The sequence below is a fragment of the Neovison vison genome, chromosome 11 (assembly GCF_020171115.1).
Source record: "Neovison vison isolate M4711 chromosome 11, ASM_NN_V1, whole genome shotgun sequence".
NCBI lineage: Eukaryota > Metazoa > Chordata > Mammalia > Carnivora > Mustelidae > Neogale > Neogale vison.
The window spans coordinates 101,242,815-101,261,397 of record NC_058101.1 but is presented as its reverse complement, the minus strand read 5'-3'; the positions used below and the strand labels follow the sequence as shown (position 1 = coordinate 101,261,397).

General features: G+C 41.5%; 1 protein-coding gene across 3 annotated transcripts in view; it reads left to right on the top strand.

Moving 5' to 3' along the window:
- Positions 1-18,583, top strand: part of SGMS2 (sphingomyelin synthase 2) — an 82,330-nt gene that overhangs the window by 26,927 nt on the left and 36,820 nt on the right. The window contains exon 1 of one of the 3 annotated variants that reach the window (XM_044224314.1): positions 11,124-11,189. The exons of the other annotated variants lie outside the window; for them this stretch is intronic. The gene's annotated coding sequence lies outside the window, so the exon portion shown is untranslated. Of the gene's footprint in view, positions 1-11,123; positions 11,190-18,583 lie in introns of those variants that run through there. 3 annotated transcript variants of the gene reach the window in all.

The window sequence follows — 18,583 nt, the reverse complement described above, 5'->3', positions numbered from 1 at the left end:
GAAAAAGGTTGGCAGATCACGGGGACACGTAATCTTCGCAGGACATGGGGAATAACTGTGTTCATTGGTCCCACATCTTCTGTGTAGAGGACGGGAACAGCTGGAGAGCCAAAGTCCTTTTCTAGTTAAGGTTTGCTCTCTAGTAAAATAAAAATTCATCTTTTCTCCATCTTCTATTTTACATTCCAGCTTACAATAAAAGGCGTCTTAACCATGGTGGCTTTTGCCATTTGGAAACTATCCGCGTTTTACTGCCAGGTAGAGCTTGAGATGACTATGACAAAAGGAATATTCTTTTAAATTGTTAAGTCCCCGGAGACAATTATGGCTGTTCTTTGCCAGACAACGACTCTCAAGTCCTTTAGACTTAAAAACAGATGCTTCTGGGGAAAGTTGCTTTCAACGCATCCGGTTACTTGGTTTTTTAATGTGGCTGCATTTTTGTCCATCTCCTGATATTGGATAAATTGTTTTACAAATCTGGAGCTATCTGCTGCTCAGCTCTTATCAGAAGCATGGCTTCTGGAAGGAAATGCAGGAGCAGGAGGGATTTCTGGTGCAGTTGTGTCTCTGAAATGAGCCAGACGGCATAGCTGCTTATTTGTACCATGTCGCCTTGGCTTCCGACCAAAGCAACTCAAGAGAGTTATGCTTCGGAATGTATTGAGGGACCCCTGGAAAAACCATCGGATGATGTCATGCGATGGCCTGCCCGGTCTGCGCTGTTGCCCATGGCCCACCTCCTGTGTGCAGACCCACTGCGGCAGAATGCTTGAGCTCAGGGTCAAGAAAAACTTTTTCCCCTGGGGAAGAAAATCTAGATCCCCACTCCTCCTTCTCCCAAATTACGGATATAAAATACATATACATTCTCTTTCTGAGTTTAGGAAACACAGTTTCTTTTCCTGCTTTACCCTGGACAAAGGATATGAGCTATCTGCAGCCAGCGCATGGCCTGTCTTTGTCTCAGTGTAAGACTTAGTACATTCGATTACCCCTTGTCTTTCTCTATTTTAGTTACTTAACAAGGGTGCACAATATACCAGGTGCTGTTTCTGACCTCCTTGTAAATATTAACCTCTTCAGTCCTCTTAAAGGCCCTCCTGGAGTTTGTACTGTTGTTATTCCCAATTATAGATGAGGAAACTGAGGCACAGAGAGCTTAAGGGGCATGCCTGGAGTCATACGGGTTCTGAGTGTGGAGTTGGATTTCAGAGCCCTTGTTCCTGAAGCACCCCACCTCCCAGCTGTGCTGCCTTAGCAGTGATTCGCTCCCCCCGAGCAGGGAGGAACTATCTTCAGTCACAGCTGGGACCCCACCCTCTTCCAATGTAGCTTGTGACCAAGAACCCCTGGTGTGTATTCACCTGACTCTCATTCTCCATTACTCTTCTTCTTAGAGTAGTGTTTTATTTTATACGTTCTACGATTAATTTTATTTCCTTATGAAGTTATGCATGGTACATATATTTCAAATTAAATCATGGGCTTCTGTGACATTTTTTTTAAATGGGTCCATTCTTACTATGACTCAACATTAGGATGTGTACATAGAGTTTTGGGCGTAGGAAGCATGGATTTGCATTCCACCATCCACCCCCCTCTTACCCATTCTTTTTGACAAGGGGACACACGTTCTGAGTTTGACTAGACAAAAGGCACCATGTTAGTGATGTAATTGAAAAAAATCTATAAGCTGAATATATTATTACTGTCATTAATATCAACTTATAAACAGTTAAAGTCTTATAAAAAATCCATTAAAATATTGCAGCAGCTGCCTATTTCAAAGAGAATCTTCTAGCATTGTCTCAGAAAGCCACAGAGTGACGCCTCCTGGCAGCCAGGGCTTTCCAGATACTGAACTCTGTGCCCTGTGTGGGCAGTCAGTCCACCTGGCCTGCAGAGCCCTCAGCGCCCTGCCTCTGTCCTCCCCAGCATGTCACTACTCCTCTGATGACGGTCCTCAGCAGTGCCTGCCTTGCCATTCTTCAAACCTGCCTGGCTCCATCCTGCCTCAGGGCGTTTGAACCAGCTGCTCCTTTGGCTGGAGCCCTCTTCTTCCCTGGCTGCCCCACCCCCAGATCCCCCACTGTTATTGTCCTAAGTAGCATCCCCTCAGCATCCCTGACCGCTTGCCCTACAGGAACCCCATCAGCCTTGCTCTGACTCTGATTGCCCTCTCTCGGTGGCATCTCTCGCGGTCTTCTTGTTTATCTGCTTGCTTGTTTCCACATTGGAAAGTGAGCGTGGTGAGGGATGGGAATCTGCCCACCTTCACTGCTCTGCCTCTAAACAGGGTCTGGCACATTTTAAGTAAATGTCAGTGGAATGAATGGCCAGGTTGCTTTTCTCCTCCTCAGATGCCTGGTAGAGTCCGTGTTTTCCTGATGACGCTTCCGGGAGGACAGGATTCATTTCACCTCCATCCCCAGAAAACCCCAGAAAAAATTAACAACAGAGCATCTTTCTTACGGAGCCTCTCACTTTTTCCATCTTTTAGAGCCATCGTCCTCAGCCCCATACCACTCTTCCACTGAAAGGGTCTGCCCTGAGACAGGGGGTGTTGATTGGTACGAGAACCAAGGTGGGGTTCAGCGTGCTCCCATCTGCACCCAGTAGGTTTGATGCTTCCCTCCCACAAATCACGAGTGTGATTTGCATCAGCTCAAGGCTGGTAACCTAGCAGTTGTCCTGCAACTTCTCTGCTATCTTCCCTTTCCAGTTAAGACATTCCAGTTATGCTTTAGCTGAATTTCCTCGGGAGAGAGAGTCTTAGATTTCACGCTGGTCCAGGTGAGTGGATGCTCCCTCATTCATTTGATTGTTGTCTTAAATGACAGTAAGAGAACTAGAGGAACACCAACACCTCTTAACCACGCTGCATTACTACCCAAAGATAGCCCTCAGGAACCGCCTTTTTATCATGCCTTCAGAAAAGCCTGTGGCTCTAAAAATCTACAAAGAAACATCTGTCAGCTGCACACCTATTTGGCCCCATACTGAAATTATTACTAGCAACGTTATTTGGTTTTTAGAGTTATTTAAACCAAGGTTTAAAAGATGTGGTAGTTAACACCCATTCTGTGCCCACTGAGGAGAAAATTTTCTCTTTCAGGATGGACATTGTGCAATTCATTTCACTATCTAGACTAATTTGAATCTCATTTGAAGGATAAGTTTATTCTTTTTTTTTTTTTTTTAAGATTTTATTTATTTATTTGAGAAAGTCCCAAGCAGGGGGAGCAGCAGACAGAGGGAGAGAGAAGCAGACTCCCTGATGAGCAGAGAGCCCAATATGGGGCTTGATCCCAGGACCCTGGGATCATGACCTGAGCCGAAGATAGACACTTAATGACTAAGCCACCCAGGTGTCCTGAAGGATAATTTTATTCTTAAATAAAAAGAGCAGTTACATTATTTTAAAAGATCTATTCACTTTTTTTTTTTTTTAGAGAGAGAGAGAGCATGAGTTGGGGTGGGGTGGGGGAGGAACAGGGAGAAAGAAACTTAAGCAGACTCCATGCTGAGTTTGGAGACCCATGTGGGGCTCAATTTCATGATCCCAAGATCACGAGCCGAAACCAAGAATCTGAGGTTTAAAAATTTATTTTTTAGGATTTTATTTATTTATTTGACAGACAGAGATTTATTTGACAGACACAAGTAGGCAGAGAGGTAGGCAGAGAGAGAGGAGGAAGTAGGCTCCCCGCCGAGCAGGGAGCCCAATATGGAGCTCAATCCCAGAACCCGGAGATCATGACCTGAGCCGAAGGCAGAAGCTTAACCCACTGAGCCACCCAGGTGCCCCAAGAATCTGAGGTTTAAATGGCCTCACCACCCAGGCATCCCAGTAGTTACATTTTCAATGCAAAGTATTTTTTCTTCTATATAGCTTCTGGGCACCTTATGACTGGGGCTTATTTGACTCTTCTGAAACACATTTTTTTTTTTATCATTACCAAATTAGTATAGTGTTTGCCTAATAAGACTTAAGCCCTAAGATGGACTCCAGGGTCTTGTAATTCCAAGTTAATTAAAAATAAATTTTTATGAATATTTAAGAGTCATTGTTCAGCACAGCATTCTGTAGACTTATTTGTTTGTCTTCTGTAAAATTCAAAATAATTCTAGGAATGTTGCTCATATTTAGAATGCCTATATAGAGCCAATACTAGGAATGACAGCTATTTCTGAATATTTGACCCCGATGATATCTGGTAGTGTCTGTTCCATTGAAGCTGGATGAAGAAAGGAACTCATTTATTCAACAAATACTTACTGAGCAATTTCTGTGTGCCAGGCACTCTGTTCAGGGTTGCGAATAAGGCAGTGAACAAAACAAAATCCCTGCTTTCAGAAATGGAGTTTTAAGAAGCGCCCACATTTCCTCAGCAGAAAAATGGGCAAAAGGAAGGCACAGAGGACTTTATTTACTGGCAGGTGTCCTGGGGAAACCCCCTTCCAGCTGACAGGCAGGCTCTCTGAAAAGGAAGAGAGTGGAAACCCGATCTGGAAAGTGAGATAAAGCGATCTTATGCTCTCATTTAACTGCTGCAGAAGCCTTGTAAAGAGATCCACACCTGCCAAAAAGGTGCCAGGTTGATATAACCTGGACTTAGAAAACAAAGAAACAGCACTTGTCAAGTATGTCTTTTTCATGTATTTTTTTAGTTTCATGGATAATGCCCAAATTCTGCCTCCACTACCCTCTCCCAGCCTCTGTTATCAGTATCTGATCTGAAACATCCTTCCAGAGTTTCTCTGTACACAGTTGATACTCACATTTGCTCTTTCATAAGGTAAAAAATAGTAAAGTGTACTTCTGTGCAATGTATGTTTTTCTCTGAATATATGTAGGAGGGTTTAACAAATCAGTACTAAGAGAGCTTCCTCATTCTTCTTCTTCTTTTTTTTTTTTTTTCCCCTCAACAGTTACAGAGTAGTCCATTGTATGGATGTACCACAATTTAAATAGTGACCTATTGATGGACATTTGGGTTGTGGCCAGTCCTTTGCTCTTAAACAATGCTGCAATAAATAACTTTGTACCTAGGTTATTCTGCATGGACACAATTTGATGTGTATACATTTGCAGAGCAGAATTGTAGGTCATAAGGTGTATGTATAATTTTGATAAGATACCTTGTCAAAATGCCTCCCAGAGGGAGTTTTTCTTATTCCCATCCCTGCTAAAAACTTGTGGGGGTAGCTGTTATCTGGGTCTGAATTTCATCACCAGTCTCATAGGCTAAATGGTTTCCAAGAGTAGTGTCAGTTTAGGACATTATTTGCTCAGAATTTTCAGTGGTGTTTTATAAAAGAAAATGCTTAGAAAATTAAATAGGACTAGAAGTAAGTTTTGTTTTGTTTTTATTGTACAAAAGACCATCTTAAATCTTCTGTTATGTGATTGAAGACCATGGTTGTCCACACTAAAAATGCTACATTTTAAGTACTGAAAATATATAGAAGGGTGCTTCTCAGGCTCATGCTGTACATGGGTGACCTGCTAAAAGTAAGACCTTTCTCCTTAATTTGGTCCTATATTACTAACTGAAATAGGACAGTATGCAAATACGAGTTAACACAGCAGGCCTGAAACCACTCTCTTTGAAAGGCCTGCTGGCAACCTTGGCCCTTTGCTGGCCTCTGGGAACTTCGTTCGGGGAGGGTTCCCACCATTCCCTCGTTAGTGTGGCTCACTGTGCCTAAACTGTGCAAATGAGACAGTTTCTGTTGAACACCTGCTTGCATTCCAGGAGTCTGGAATTTGGGTACATGCCCAATGGCAGGTTTCTGTGTGACCAGCCCCAAAGAAACCCCAGACGCTGAGTCACTAATGGGCTTCCAGGGTAGACAGTATTTCACAGGAGCTGTCAAAACTCAGTGCTGGGTAATTAAGCACAACCTGTGTGATTTCCCTGGGATGAGACCCTTGAAAACTTGCTCCTGATCACCTCTGGGTTTCATCCCATGGGGGCCTTTTCCCTTTGCTGATTTGTATTCTCTTGCTGTACAAATTATAGCCATGAGTAGGAGTATAAGCAGGGTCCTTCAAGTCCTCCTTGTGAATCCTTGAGCAGGGAGTGGTCTTGGACCCTGACTCAAATCGGCTCTGCAAAGATTTTAATATCTTGTCTGTCTGCAGTATTAGTAGTGAGTGACACAGATATTTTTAGAATGCAGTTAATTAACCTTTGGCATTGTGTCTTGACTTGTAGTCTGTGTTCTGCTGTAAAATGTCTAATTCCTCAGATTTCTGGACAGTGATTTAGCATTTACGTCAAACAAATAGAGGCAACAAGAAGGCTGCTGGGTAATGGAGGGTTTCTGTTTAATAGTGAATCCACAACTGGTTCTTTGGTCCTCTCAATGTCTATATTTAGGCTTAAATCCTTTTTGTTTGAATTTTCTATAATCTGATTATTAGATAAATGGATTTATTCAAATTCCTTCAGACTCCTGGCCCATAGAAGCTTAGTTAGGCAGTCTGATTTCTGACTACGCTCTGATCTTGAAGCTTACCTGCAAATAGTCCTAAAAACTTCACTTAGGACAGCAGCTGTTTGTCCGGATAGGACATAAGGCCCCAAGATTGAAACAAAGCTTATTTTTAAATAATTGTATTTATTATTTTAGCATCCCATTCTCAGTGTTCAAATATTCAAATAGAAAACTGGCAAGTGTTAAAGACAAAGGTTTATTTGTGCAAGCTACTTTTCCTAAAGAAATTAGATAGCTTCTAGAGAAGAGGGTTTCTATGGCTTAAAAATATTAAATGACACTGGGTGTGGTGAAAAAATAATGAATACTGTTTTTCTGAAAATAAATAAATTGGGAAAAAAAAATTGGACTACAAAAAAAAAATATTAAATGACGTCTGAAGTGGTGGTTCTTAAGGCTTGCGGTTGTTTGGCTGGCATACTTGTGATGGTAATGACTGAGATTGAATGGCATTACGGCCACTGCTGTTCTTCCTGGCTCACCTTTGGGCTTCATTTGCACAGCAGCCTTATAAGGTTACTACTGTTAAGTCCCCTTTGAGATGCAGAGGGTTTCAGGACGTGCCCAGAGTTAAGTGTTGGGTAGAACAGGATAGAGATAGAGTTTGAATGTGAGTCCTCTGTCTACACAGGCTGAGCACTTAGCTGCTCTGCTCTCCTGGGTCACATGGTAACATCTCACTGGTACTACAGGAAAGAGGTACATGGAGAACCTTGTACGTTTACCTTTGGATATAAGAGTGACCTGATCATTTTCTGTGAGTGTAAGACATGCTCATTCCCTTGGTCTCTAAGTGTCAGGAATCCTCAATGGGATCCTTGCAAAATACAAAACTGGGCACTCACTCCCTGATGCTATTATCTTGGGGTCAAAATCCAGATACGATAAAAAAGTGTTATCAGGTTCTGGAAGAGCCTACCTCTCCCTTTCAGCCACGCTGACTTTCCTTCTGTTCCCATACCTACAGACCACATTTTCCTTTGTTGCTTAAGACCTCTGCACCTGCTGTTTCTCTGCCTTAAAAAACCCCACCCCACCTTGCCTGACTTGCCATCACTTTTCAGATCTGGCTTCAGAAGCCCTTTCTCGAAGCCTCACTTGAATGAAGGGTTATGCCTTTGCAATGTGTTCCTAGAATCTTGATTTTCACTCTCCAAACATTTCTCTCCCTGTGTTACAGTTGTTTGTTTCCCCAACTAGATCGCATGCTCTGTGAGGCCAGGGGCAAAGGTCTGTCTTGCTCCCCTGACCGTAATGAATGTTCTTTTGTGACTGACACTTGCACGAAGCAGATCCTCAGCAACAAATTCATGAACTTAAATTCTAAGCTTCATGCCCAAGAATAACTGTTTTGGGAAACTAAGGAACAGAGCTGACCATCCCTAGTTGTCTGCACAAGCCCAAACATGTTACAGTGTTCTCAGCAGGCTCATTTATCAGCTGTGACCCCCAGATTGGGAGAACTGACTCCAGGTGTGGTTAAGGACTTAAAAATATTTTGGAGAGCAGTTCACCCGCATATTGCTTGCCAGTAGTAACTGTAAACCAGTCAGCCAGCACCTTTTTTCTTAAGTTGGCTATGGAGTTTGTCTGGCAGACTTCAAGAAGTTTTTAGACAAGGGAAAATCCCCCCTCCCCGACTAAAATATACCTTTCAAAAAAAAGGTTGGAGAAAATTAAGTTGTATCATATGTTTAAGATGAAAATCTTTGCAAAGTATAGTTACATACCCCTTTTACAGCTTTCAAGAACGAAGTAAAATTTATGTCACGTATTAGACTTTTAATAGTACCTATATAGATAGTAGTCATACTGGAACTCCTCTGTTAGAATGAATATTATTGGATACAGGGAAGAAAAAAGACAAGTTCCTAAACTATATTTGTTCCTTCAGTCCGTGAGCATTAAATAAATTTAGGATTCAGGACTTTCCCACCAAGATTAGAGGTACCATTCACGTACATTCCTGGGTCTTACTTTCTGTGTCTTGAGCAGGCATAGCTGAAAAGAAGGGCCAGAACACCCCATTCTCTGGTATGTGTGTATGCATGTGCCTGTTTCAGAACCACTTTTCCTCCATGGAATATTTAAAGAGTGGACATCCCTAGGAAAAATGGTGGGTCCCTAAAGTATTAGGGGAGTAGTAATAACTGTTGGAGCATTTATATGTAGTGCAAGTCCACAGTGTTTTATTCTAGAGTGTTTTGGCTTCTGGAGTGACATAGGCACACATGGTAACTTAAATTTGAAGAAAAAAGTCAGTGAGGTGACCTCAGGCCCCCTCTGACATCTCTCTATTCATGCTGGTATTTGAGTGAATCTCTTCTATTCTGAAGCCACTTGTATTTGGGCAGCAGTTCGTTCAGGTAAAAAGCCAGTTCTGTTATACATGTAAAAGATTTTCTGGCTGAGAGTGCGGCCCGCCAAATGAGTCAACCCTGTCTGCCTGAGAGAAATTCTTCAGTTAAGAGTTCAAAATAAGTGACTCAGTACTGTTCAGGGATATGTTACATTCACAGAATTCATGAGCTGATTGTCAGCGGAATGGAAAGGAACTTCCATGACAGCATATACTTTCAATTCACTTTTTTTATGTAAGAATCTGGTAGTTGCTTTTGTCTTAAAGTTTTTCTTCAGATCTCAGCAGGGAAAATAACGTGGCCCGTATTTCAGCAATAAGGGATTTGTCCATGCCCTGCACAGAGTTCTGTATTTTGAATCCCCGGACGTGGAAAAATTGAAGGAGCCTCTACTAACAGGGACATGTGAAAGAAGGTTAAACATGAAATAAGCAGTCCAGGGCTGGGAGGAGGAGGTCGTGATGAATAATTATCTGTCCTGTGTCTGAGTGTACCTGTGTCTGAGTCACCTTCCTGCCAAACACTAACAGGTTACTAGGCAACGGGAGTGATTCAGCTGCTCTGAACACCTCACCCCAGTGACATGTCCATCGACAGTATTTCCAGGAAATGTCCCTCTCATAAGTCATGGGGAGTGGGATAAACATTCACTAAGGCCCTTGAAGGCATCAGCTGACCCAGGGCAAGTCACTGTGAGAAGGTGGGGCTGGCTAATGTTTGAAAGGAAGTCACCTCACAGGGCAAATGGACTGTTACCTGCATGCTATCTGGGGCAGAATGGTAGAGGAGGGAAAGAAGAACTCTCCCTGGAAGGATTCATGAGGAAGGAAATCCATTTGTCTTTGGGGAAAAAATTGCTCATTCCTAATTGTAAAAAATGACCAAGATCTGGGAGAATCACAACATAGCAACAGTGGCTAAGAGCACAAACTCTAGAGCTGGATTGCCTGGGTTCATAGCTTCTCTGCCCATTTGCTAGATTGATTTTAGGTTTCACTTCCTCATGCCTTCAGTTGGAGGTGATCACGGTACCTCCCCCACAAAATGGTTGTGCATATTAACATGTTAATATTTGGGGAGCATCAATGTCTATTATGATAATCTCCAGAGAATATTACCCAATCTCCTGCCCTTCAGACAACTATCTAAGTGGTAGGGGCAAAATTGGGAATGAATGAAGGAAAACCTGAAAAGGAGAACTTTTAAGGATTCATTGATTCTTTCATGATTTTGAGAACTGCAGTTAATAGAAATTATAATCATAGCATCCTTAAGAAACTTCTCCTGGAGTTTTCAGCACTATATACTTTGGAAAGTTATTTATGTATTGAAAAACTACATTAGAATTATGTAGAAGGAGGGGGATATAATCACAGAGGTTGCCTGTGGTTTTCTGAGCCATCTATCATGTTCTGAAGCAACGTACGAGTTTTTGCTTTACTATTTCTTATACCTTATGCTACATCCCCCTTCTTAAATAAGACACATTATAATAAAGAATGCAGACACACTAAGTAAAGCATCCTAAGTCGGGCAAATTTGGGGGGCTTTGTAGCAAATCTGGAAATGTTAATTATGCAGCTACATTACTGACTCCTTTAGAAAAAGAAAGGTACCTGAGGTTCTTTGGAGAAAAGTGAGCTAGAGCTCACTTTGGTGTCTTTGAGTGTGTAAGTTGACACATTCATTCATGGCCACTCTAGGACTCTAGAACCCAGCCGCTTGGCTGGCGGCCAACAACACTGACCCCAGTCAGATGGGGACTGCCCTTGTACCCCCCCACCTGCACCCCCACTCCCCACGGAGAGACAGCCCCCTAGGCTTTGAACTGCATGCTCTCTGGTGAGGGACTAAAGAAATGGGAGGAGCTTAAGTAAGGGGTGGAAGCCCTAGCATTAATCCCAATTTGATTTTTTTTTTTTTTTTTTAGATTTTTGTTTATTTATTTGACAGAGAGAGAGGGAACACAAGCAGGGGTAGTGGGAGAAGGAGAAGCAGACTTCCCATGGAGCAGGGAGCCCAACATGGGGCTCAATCCCATGACCCTGGGATCAGACCTGAGCTGAAGGCAGACACTTAACTGACTGACCCAACCAGCGGCCCCCCAGTTTGATCTTTTGGGAGTTCTAACTTCCATCCGATGTATTTATTGAAGGAAAACCGGAGTGTTATCAGACTGTTGAGAGTATGTCGCTGCCCTTTGGACTAGTGGGACGGCCGTGCCCGCTTGGTGTTCCGTGTTCTGTAGTGATTCAGCAGTGCTGTGAGGTGAGGAGCCTTTCTTCTCCCTGAACCTGCAGAGAGTCCCTCTGGTTCTGTCAGGTAGGAGTGTTTCCCCGAGGAAGGATCTGCTATAAGATCAAGGGGAAGAAAGGGATTAGGGGAGTGGCTCTCAGGGTTATCCCAAATGCTAACAACGTTCCTTCTTGAAAAACTATTTAGATAAATAAATAAAATAATTCGAAAGCCTGGGTTAGTGGCAAAATCTAAGTAATTAACACCATTTTCTTCAGCTGCTATAAGGATGTATTACCAAAAGAGCAGCTGAGTAACTCAGGTTAATTTTTGGATCTCTATAAAATGTAAGGGAAGAGCTTATTTAACTATAATTTTCTGACTTTTTTTGAAGCCACAGTAGTGCTCACTGAATTTAGCACTGAAGGTAGAATCCCTGTTTTATAGGCGGTCTCATACCTTGAATTACTCAAGGGTAGAAGGTTGATTTGGGGAAATGCTTTTTTTTTTTTTTTTAAGATTTTATTTATTTATTTGACAGAGAGAGACACCGCAAGAGAGGGAACACAAGCAGGGGGAGTGGGAGAGGGAGAGGCAGGCTTCCCGCTGAGCAGGGAGTCGATGCGGGATTCGATCCCAGCACCCTGGGATCATGACCTGAGCCGAAGGCAGCCACTTAAGGACTGAGCCACCCAGGTTCCCCTGGGGAAATGCTTTAAAGCTTGGCTTTATGAAGAACCTAGAGTCTTTTTTGTTAATTTAGATTTTCAGTCTTTCATCAGAAATCTCTGTTACTTGATGAAAAACTGTATTAATCATTCCTAAAAGATGACCAAACATGTAGAACTTATTTTCAAAAACAAAAGAGGCCATAAATAATGCTTCAAATGGTTCAAATAAACTTTGATGGAGTTCACTTAACTCTCTTCTAAAATTTTGAGGGAGAAATTTGTTATTTCGATTAACAAAGCTTTAATACTTGATCCTCTACTTTTTATTTGGCTCTGTCTATATGTGCCTGTGTGTTTGAATGTTGGGTGTGTGTGTGTGTGTGTATGTTTGTGTGAATGAATATCTGATGTCTGAGGTTAAAACTGGAATAGCTGCTACGCAGAAAAAAAAAATCAAATCTAGGATTATTAATCCATTACCAGAGAAGACAAATTCTTTTTGATATTGTAAATTGTTCCTGCCTTTAAGCATTAATGCTAATGGAATAGATAGTTAACGCTCTTTAGATCAAATTATACAATTTCAAGTTACTTGGGATATTTTTACTTCTCAATTTTAAGTATTTTAGAAAAATTCTCTTTTAAAAACGACTTTAAATATAGTTTATACTGACTTGTATTACATTATTTCTTTTTTTTTTAAGATTTTATTTATTTATTTGACAGAGAGAGAGGGAGATCACAAGTAGAGAGGCAGGCAGAAGGAGAGGGGGAAGCAGGCTCCCCGCTGAGCAGAGAGCCTGATGCAGGGCTTGAGACCATGACCTGAGCCGAAGACAGAGGCTTAACCCCCAGAGCCACCCAGGCGCCCCACATTATTTCTTAATATTGGATCTACATCCATTTAATGGTGAATTAGTATAATAAAGCACAATACTTGATTCATTTGTATCTTTTGGTATTGGCCACTGAGCTCACCCAGTAGTTTTTTGTTATACCTTGCATCTAAATTAACCATCACTGTTCTATGTGATGTGACCTTCCACTTCAACCTTATAAAATTGTTTTCTTCAGTTTTAATGTCTTGTTTATTCTTTCACTAAGCTGAGATCAGCAGCTCTCTGTTAACATCTTATTTAATTGGCTTCAGTCCTGGTATGTAAAGAGTTCTGCATCAGCCGCCCGATCCCCATAGTCTCCTAACTCCATTTAGAGGGTTGAATAGTGAACAGGACCTAATGGATGTTTCTTCCATGAATTTATTTCCCTCTTCATGTGACATATTTTGGCAAATGTGATTTCTGACCACAAGAAACAAAGATATAAGATAAACGATACTTTTTATTTTACTATGCCAATGGCTAATCATTTGACATAGTCCCTTATTTGAGAATGTGAGAGAGAGCCGTGAGGCCAAAGAATCTGGGGGCCAAAGAGATTGCTTCACTTCTTATCAAGTGGTGGTTTTAGATTTCCAAGATACTATCACGTAGGTTCAAGAACATGTAGACGCTGTGGTTGCTGAGTAAACTTTTGTCTTTTGTGACCTTAATAAATAACCCTGTGCAGACCTATTACCCATAATTACCTACATCAGGCTAAATTAAAATACCAGACGTTTTTCTATCTTTGACAGAATCAATTCCTCACCAGTAGGACTAATCTCATGGGGGTCCTGACCTCTAAGACGAAGTACCTAGAATGATTTAGAGTACCTAAGTCATTCAGTCTTCAGCAATAAGTTACCTCACCCTCCCCCTCAATGTGAGAAATGGTATTTTTATTTGCCTTTTTTGCTATCTTTATGGAGATCACTAATGCATCTTCACTTTCTTTTAATAGAATGATGTATTTTTTTTAAATATGGCAAAGACTCTTAGAAGTAAAATAATGGAGATGTATCAAATGAAACTGAAACCCAAGTTTTGCAAATTATGTACCCAGGATTAGTCATGGCCTATTTGTGGCCAAATACAGAGATAAGGATTCTGGTTTGTTCTGATCCAAGGCCTTGGCATGTCACCATGACATTACTGGCTAAACCTTCAGCCATGGAACCCAGATTTTAGATAAGGTTTTGGGTAACTCATCCAAAACAGAAAGTAAAGCCGAGCTCCATTAGTTGAAGATGGGGGCCTGGAGACACGTCCACATCGTCTCCCTGAGCCTCTGCCCTGCACTGTACTTCCTTCTCTTCAGTATGGTTCACAGCACAGATGAAATGTATGGCCCTTCGCTCCTTCCCAAGCACGTCCTTAGCAGAACAAACTAAACCTGGTCTGGTTCAACTTTTCTGGATCATTTCTGTCCCCTGTATCGGAAAGAGACTATAAATGGAAAAGTTGGGGGAGGTGAGTTGACCCAGCCTGGGAGTCACAGCCATAAAGGAAATGTCAGGTCTTCCCTGTTGACTCTGGAACATTCTCACTCTGTGTCAGGAGGAAGTAGCACAGGAGATCTGCCTGTGGGGATCTCCTGAGCTCTGGGGTTAGCTCCTCAATTGCAGGGCGTGGGGTGGGGGGCATCACATTTCCTTTAATTGGCTGCAAGAATTCATCCTGAAGCCCTGTGCTCACTTCTAGATGTTTCCCCCCCCCTCAAAAAGTAGCAAAAGGACATACTGAATTAGAACTACCAAAGTACCAAATTCTGGCTCCTCTACCTAGTAGCTGGGAACTACTACTAGGTAGTGGGCAGTTCATTTCACTTCTCTTTGCTCCTTTGTAAAATATGGGTAATAATAAAATATCTATCTAACACTTGTGGTGACAATTGAATAAGGTAAGTAAAGCATTTATAGTAGCTTTTGGGTAATAGTAAAGACTGTATCGGTGTTAGTTACAGCTCTTATTCTTAAGTCTGAGTCATATAAATTTAAATCATGAATGGGATAGAAATTCAAAAAATTTTGAACACTTAAATATTCCAACCCACGTTAACTAAAATATTAATTAATTAATTTTATTGGTAGAGAGAATCAAGCATAGTAGTGGTAAATCCCAGCTACCTCTGCAAGATTGTCATGTTGATAACATTGTTTGAAGTATGTATTTGTAAAGCTTTTCCCAAGAAAAGCTTTCTTAAAATAATACAAAGTCCAGGGGCACCTGGGTGGTTCAGTGGGTTAAGCCTCTGCTTTCGGCTCAGGTCATGATCCCAGATTCCTGGGATCAAGCCCGGCATCAGGCTCTCTGTTTGGCAGGGGGTCTGCTTCCTACTCTCTCTCTGCCTGCCTCTATGTCTCCTTGTGATCTCTGTCAAATAAATAAATAAAATTTTTAAAAAATAATAATAATAATAATAATACAAAGCCCAAAACATAAGGTAAGTTAGATTCACTAACAGAGAAAGGTTCACTTTTACTTAGTCCTTATGCATGATCTTCTTTTCATATGGAAGAAAAGCTGCACAAAGTGGTCAACCAACATTTCCTAGAAAACTCTTTCATAATCGATAATCAAGTACGGTTTTTTGCTTGCACTTTGGTGAAATTCTCTGCAGAGAAAACCTGTTTACTTAGGCCATTATCTGCTGAAGAACAGTAATGGCCTTGATAAGGATTTTTAAAAAGATTTTATTTATTTATTTGACAGAGAGCGAGAGCACAAGTAGGCAGAGAGGCAGGCAGAGAGAGAGGGGGAAGCAGGCTCCCTGCTGACCAGAGAGCTCGATGTGGGGCTCGATGTGGGACTCGATCCCAGGACGCTGAGAACATGACCTGAGCTGAAGGCAGAGGCTTAACCCACTGAGCCACCCAGGCGCACTGTAAGTACATTTTGGTTTTAGGAGTCGGTGGCACTTTGAGAATAAAGTGGGGCAGTTTTCAGCTCCTGTAACGACAGACAGGAGTCCAGAGCCTTGAGAGTTAGGGTCTTCCATTTCCACCGGCACTTTTGTCCCTGTCTTTATTACACCCAGATACTTGCTAAATATGTCATCTACCTTCAAAAGGCTTTGCCATTATTAAATAATAATGTTTAGTTAAAATACTGTGGATTTTCTTACCATGGACAAAACTGACTTACTACAGAACTTACTATAGAACTATAGAACTGACTTACCTATAGAACATCATTTAGAAGAGGTTTGCCTAATAATTGTGCATGAATACGTAGGTCAGAGGCCTATGTGAAGAATGGTAGGCATACAGTGAAAATGTTGGACATAAAGGACCTCAGGAGGAAGGTTAATTTCTAACAGGCCCTAAGTTATAAATCAGCATTTGTTTTTAAATGGGGACTTGGTGGGGGAGGGGCAGTACCCTGGGTGGCTTAGTCTGCTAAGTATCTGCCTTCAGATCTGGTCCTGATCTCAGGGTCCTGGGATCCAGTCCTGCATCAGACTTCCTGCTCAGCTGGGAATCTGCTTCTCACTCTCCCTTTGCCACACCCCCTGCTTGTGCTCTCTCCCCCACCCCAAATTTTTTTAAAAACATTAAAAAAAATTGGGGACTTGAAGGGAGACTGGGCTTTGTAACCTCACTGGGCCAGGAGTGATGTACAATTCATTTGAGTCCAGAAATTAAAGCAGGAAGGGTTTCTTGGAGGAAATGACATTGAGGCTCTGAGACCAGGCTCAGGAGATGCAGGGATATAAGGAAGGAGGCAGGGGTGAGAGGAGGTTTAGGCTGCTAAAAAAAAACAAACAAAAACAAAAACAAAAAACGATGTGTATAGGCCTCATGAGAGGGGATATCTTATATGAAGGGAACAGAAGTTAAATAAATGTCACTGGAAGCACAGGATTTAGGGAAAGGAGGAAAAAAAACTATTCTCAAAAATTGAGCCCGTAAAGGAAGGCAGAGGCCGGATTATAAAGGTCCTTGCAAGCAATGTCAAACAAAGGAGGCAATACCCTCTGAGAAGAGGTCTAGAAAAAAAAAAACAAGATAACTGGGGAAAGGTCATGTGACTGGGTATTTATTATTATGAAAATTATGGTAATTTTGTTTGGTAATAAGGAGGTTGGTAAGGTATTTTTTGGGTTGCTTTTAAAAGAAAACCTTTTTCTTAAAGACATAGACTGAAATATGTACGGATGAGATGAAGAGATATCTGGGATTGCTTCAAAAAAGTCTGGGGGGGGAGGTGTGATGAAAAAGATTTCCTGTGACAGTTGTTGTAGCTGATAAGGTTCACTACACTGTTCTCTCCACTGTCAGTAGAACAAGTTTGAAATGTTCTGTTGTCAGTTTGTTTCTAAAGTCAAAATAAGCAATGGATTTGGGCCACAGAGAGCCACTTAAGGGCTTTAAAGGAGCCAGTAAAGCAGGAAATAGACCGGGAACAAAACCAGAGCAGGAGGAAGGGCTGCCCCAAATAGCCAGTGGTCAGTCCTTCCCCTACAAATACGGTGGCCCTTCACTTTCTCCTTCTGCGGTCTTGTTCCTGACTTCCTTGCTTCTTCGCAAACCCCTGTCATGATATTTTGACTTGGTGTTTTATAGTACAAAACACCAGTGGTGCCTAGTTCTGTATTGGCTAGGTTCTATATTGGCTAGGCTAAAGTTCTTAGTACTATATTGGCTTCCTTTTTATTTAAAAAAAAATCATTTTTTTATGTATTTTTTTGGTGGATGGATTTAATCTATTTCAATTTTGTTGTGGCTATTGATATCCTGCCCTCTGTAAGGAAGGATGCTCAGGACCTGAACTAAGTGGGAGAGAGTGGTTAAGTAGATGATGGAGGATGAAAATGGATAGGACCTGGAGTGATTGTCAGTGAGCAGAGGAAGGAGTTGCAAGCAGAGATGATAGCTGAGATTTTATTTCTGCAGTAAACCTTCCCAGGTGGAATTCACTGTTTTCAGTCAAAGGTTCTCATCAACCCATTATCCTTTTTGACATTCTTAAAATGTGCCTCTGAAGTACAGATACATATTAACCAGAATGTAATTTTTGGTCTCGTTCAGTATAAACTTTGAAAGTAGGCTCCTAATCTCCTAATATTGCTGCAGATTTTACAACAGGAGATGTTAGAGGCAAAAAAAAAAAAAAAAGAGAGAGAGAAAAAAGGAAAAGAAAAAAAAGAGGCCAAACTCGGGGGGAAAAAAACTCACAAAATAATCCCACAAAAAACTTTTTTTTGAGCCTGTTACTTTGTTTCGATTTTTAAAATATAGGTTTTTGATATCATAAATATATAACTTAAAAAAAAATTTCAGGTAATATTCATAGTCAAATACTTTTATTTACATAGGGTCATCGATGAAAATTAGATTCAGTGGAAATAAGATTAAGTATGGAATTACATCTTTCAGCTTCCTGATGCTAATTGAACATTGAGTTCCTAGTGTTTAATGGCTACGTCATGGCATCATGTTCAGGTTTAGAGACCATGCTTTTAATCATCCTCTGTTTTTCTAAATCTGCTTCACTCTGTAGAAAATAATTCCGACCACAGTTTTACTCCCAAGGATAGACCAGTGCTAAACTAAATAGGATAATTTACTTCACTGATCATTAATTTATTTATTTATTTATTTATTTATTTGGCGGACATAGATCACAGGTAGGCAGAGAGGCAAGCAGAGAGAGAGGGAAGAGGAAGCAGGCTCCCTGCTGAGCAGAAAGCCCAATGTGGGACTCCATTCGAGAACCCTGGGATCATGACCTGAGCCAAAGGCAGAGGCTTAACCCACTGAGCCACCCAGTCATCCCCTTCACTGATTTTCTATTCACACGTGATTTGTAGAGATTGGCCTTTTTATTTCTTAGAAATATTTAAATTCCAGGGCACCTGGGTGGCTCAGTGGGTTAAGCCTTTGCCTTCAGCTCAGGTCATGATCTCAGGGTCATGGGATCGAGTCCC